Genomic DNA, 4501 nt, shown 5'->3' with positions numbered 1-4501 from the left:
TTATAACATGACATAGAAGAATAGCACATAAAATACATTTATGTACAACAGTGTGAAATTGACATAAAAAGGAAGGAAATGTACCACCAGCATTGAAGGTTTGGGTAAAGGAATTTAAGGTGATTTATTTTTCCTTTCCTGTAATCATATAGTTTTTTCTCTCTCCATTTCAATAGTTTTTGTATGTCTTATCTGTGTCTATACATACTCTCTGCCCTCTTGTGCAAGTTTTTTGTAAAACAAATTCTTAGAAGTGGAAGTATATATATAAATCTAATTATAAAAAACATAAACCATTTTTATTTTAGAAATGTGTAAAATTTAAATAAATATTTGATTTATTTGAACAAATATCTTTTTGTTAATAAATGAAATATTACATAGGCAACCTTTCCATATTTTCCATTTTCCTTTTAAAATTATTTATTTTGGTTTCTTTTTATTCTGGTTACAAATGGTGTATGGTTTAAAATGATGAAAATTGTTTCTAATTTAATAAATAACCGTCTTCCTCCTCCTCCTCTATAAACAGAATTATAATACTGTTTTGCAACTTGTTAATTTCCTTAGATACATCTCAAACATATTATCTATGTTAATACATATAATTCTACTTCACTCTTTTTAATGGCTATAAATTTCTTTGTATGTGCCTTTGTGTAGTAGATATACCATACCATATTTAATCAGACTTCCATTACATGATGTTTGGTTTTTTTTTTTTTTTTTTGGTAATTGCAAACAGTGACACCATGAACATGTAATCTTTACCACATAAATTTCTAGAAATGAAAGTATAGGCTTCCAACTATAGCTTGGCAATAGGTTTAAGCAGTCTTTCCAATTTATCCTGACCATGTGCTGGTGATTTGTACACCCTGCCACCAGCTATTGCAGACTCCATTGACTGCAAAGACAGTATGTTGTGTTGGAAAAAATGAAAACTGTGGCTTTTTTCAGTTTCTTCACCAGTATATGGCACCTAATTTTTCCTTAAATTGACTAAACCCCCCTAACTTCAATGCATTCCCAATGTGTTACTGAGCCTGTACTAACAAAGCAATGACCACATCATGTACCAATGCTCCTGTCTCGTTCCGCTTTATCCCGTGTTTGTATTGTTCTGGTTCCAGGACGTTGATACTTTAAGCCTTAGGCTCTATCTTGAGCAGGAAGAGTTTATTTTGGGATGAATAATCTTCCCCCATAGGAGGGCCCGGCCTCTCAACCAGTGTCTCTCTCTCTCTCTCTCTCTCTTTAGAAACTTGGAAATTCTTGGGAGAAAACTGGTTTTCTGAATCTGCAGAAGTGCTCTTTCTCAGAAATTATCAGCGTCATGTGTTGGTTGGATGTGGGTTATAGAGAGGAGCACAGAGTTGCTGGATATTGAGGGGTCATGTTGTGAGAGATTTAAGTCAATTCTGCTTAGAAAAATGACCCTATAAATCTCCTTAAGTATGTAGAGTTGATGGGATAAATATCTGCAAAGTATCCATTTCATCAAACCTATAAATATACATGTTTAAAATGGTCAAGGAGGAAGGAAGAAACAGCAGAGTATCATTTTTTAAAATGTGATGACACATCATTTTATTTTGTGTTGAAACAACACTCCTTGTGCCTGTGTTAGCTTTCTTTGAAAAAACAAAACAAAACATGGATCAGAAAAACAATGTAAGAGTTTAACAGTTTACTTTCTTAAAAAATTTTTTGATCAAAGTGAATGTAAATTTTTTTCCTAAAAAAAACCATTAGTATGACCTTGAAAGAAACTTTCAAGAGACACATGGGAGAGAATTAGAAATTTGTGATTTACCTTTTACATTTTCCTTATTAATAAGGAAATGTCTCAACAGAGTTCTTGTATCTCTAAGCAGAACAATTCAGGCATATAATATTTTCTCATAGCTGATATGAAAGATGATCCATTGAGTTTCATAGGAAAGAAAAAAAATAATAACTTATGATACATTTGGCTAATTGTGCCATGCAGTACTGTGAAAATTGTCCTTTGGCCCTTCCGGGGAAGATTTTATGCTAAAGATATACAAGGTTTGCTTATCGTCACCATGGCCTGCAAAACTGTAGTCCTTAAAAAATATCCGGTGCTCGCTTTGGCAGCACATGTACTAAAATTGGAATGATACAGAGAATATTAGCATGGCCCCTGCACAAATTCATGAAGCGCTCCATATTAAAAAAAAAAAAGCTCTAGTGAAGTGAAAAATTAAAATATAATGGCATATTTGTAGCAATGTCGTTGAGAATGAAGGACAACATACAATTATTTTTATATCTTTGTAAGTAGTTTTTCTTCTGGGCAAAAGTTTTGCAGCTGAATTTTTATGACTTTAATGAGGTATTGCACCTCTTCACCAAACTCTCAAGGTGCATTCTGGGACGGATCATGAGCAATTCTTGGTAACTGATTTCAACTGATTATTAAACAAATAAACAATAGAGGTCAAGGAGAGAACCCAGATTTTTAAAATAAATAAATAAAAGAGTTTTAGGAAGTTAAAAAAAAAAAAACAAACCCAGATCTTCCTCTCTTTCTCCCCTTTTCCTTTGTACATCCAGATAGAAAAGTTACTTAGACTTAGAACTACTTAGAGTCTAAAAGAATATTCTAAAAGAATATTTCATAAGTGATTAGGAGATATGAACCCAAAAAATCAAAAAATATGTTGTATTCTAAATTGGCTGAACACATCATGAGGTTGACTCTCCTCCCCCAGAGTATCATGATATTGATAGCAGAAAAAAGTAAATAAGTGGTGAGTTTTCCATTCAAAAAGTTATATAATGCCGAATTATTTGCCTCCATATTTTATGCATGACATACATCTTTTTTAGCTTCAACACTGTGTTTTCAAAATCTAAGTTCAATCTGAGTCTGAAACAGTGCCAAAATTCTGTCTTTGCTTAACTTGAGGCTTCAAAGAAAAGAGAAATCACTCTGGTAGGAAATGAGGAAGAAAACTGATTTTCAATATGACTTATAAACAGAACATGGCATCTAATACTGAGCTTCCTTTTATATCATCTTTCTTGATATATCTAGTGAGACTCATTAGATCATTACCACCTGACAAAGAAACCGAAGGATCAATGAGCAGCCACAAATGAAGAAAAGGCCTTTGAGAGGAGGAAGGTGGCTTTTCAGAAGTACAGCTGGTGTATAAAATGAGCAACACCTGTAAAAATCCTCCCTGGGGAACCACCGTCCACAGCCACTGGACCTTAAAAATCAGAATGTTCTGACCTGGGTGCTCCAGCCTGGCTGCATATTTCAGTCACCTAGGGGAACATTAACAAAAATACTGACGCTGGAGCCCTACCCCACCCAAGTTACATCAGAACAGGGATGGGGGCAAGGCAGTGAAAAATACCCCAGGGGTATTATTTTTTTAATTCCTCAGGAGATTCTAATGTGCAGCAATGTTGTAAACTTTCTGCCTAAATCTAAAAGAAACTCTCCATTTGATATTCCCTGAGAAACTTAACAAGTATCTGGTTGAATTTTGTGTTTATTTCCTCCCTTCCTTAGAAGGAGCAACTGGACTGTCCTAACGAGATCATAAAGACAGTTGGGGAGAGTGCTTGACTTACAGTAAGTATTCAAGAAATAATAGATATTACTTTCTGAACTATCGTTATCCACCCCCACTTAACTCACTGGCAAAATTAACTAGCTCTCTTCACTCCTAAAAAAAACATACTTATGTCCCTAACACTCGACTACTCTTTAGTACAGTGGCTCTCTTTTGATTTTACCAGTTGAGTTATAGGTTTGCGAAACATCTTGTTTGTTCCCAAACCTATTTATGTCAGTTATACTTGCTTTGGGGGATTTAATTAAACATTAAGTAAATAGATGAAATATGAATGCGGAGGGTTGTTTCTATACAAAGTTAAATTCAAAAATAAATCCAAGCTGAAAAAAATGTCAAATTTGGTGTGTTGAAAAAACTTAACAGACTTAGAAAATGGTAAAAATCTAAAAGATTGATTTTAAAAGGATTTTAAATTTTGGCTCCACTTTTAAGAAACAGATAATGGAAGTCACATGGATAGTATTTATGTACTAAATATAACAAGGATCTCTAATCAGCATATCTAACAAAGGAAAGAATTTAGTTTTACATCAAAAAGATTGATAGTTAAATACACATATAGAGAGCTTACATTAAAAATGTTTGCTTGTGTCATTTTTAAAAATTTTCGTATCTTTTTTTATTAAACCACTATCTTATTGTATTAGGTAAAAGGGGCTTTGCTAAATTATTATTTTCCAAAGATTTCATTCTAAGAGAAAAGGGGAAAAGTGATTTGTTTCCTTATAACAGCCTCTTTCCAGTCATGATTAGCATTGGGTAGATAAGTTTTTTCTCCATTTTAAAACTTTTATTACAAAAAATTTTAAACATAAGAAAATAGGGAGAACAGCATAATGAATTTCCATTCTGTGGATATAATGATCTATCCTTCAACAACTATC

The 4501-nt window shown here is 33.1% G+C and overlaps 1 non-coding gene across 1 annotated transcript; it reads left to right on the top strand.

Moving 5' to 3' along the window:
* Positions 1-2105: 2105 nt before the first annotated feature.
* Positions 2106-2214, top strand: LOC119543604. Its single transcript, XR_005218668.1, has one exon. It is a non-coding gene; the product is annotated as a U6 spliceosomal RNA (small nuclear RNA).
* The last annotated feature ends 2287 nt before the right edge of the window (positions 2215-4501 follow it).

Source organism: Choloepus didactylus, chromosome 8, assembly GCF_015220235.1.
Source record: "Choloepus didactylus isolate mChoDid1 chromosome 8, mChoDid1.pri, whole genome shotgun sequence".
NCBI classification, from domain to species: domain Eukaryota; kingdom Metazoa; phylum Chordata; class Mammalia; order Pilosa; family Megalonychidae; genus Choloepus; species Choloepus didactylus.
The sequence above is the reverse complement of the archived record's forward strand: the minus strand, read 5'-3'. Positions and strand labels throughout refer to the sequence as shown.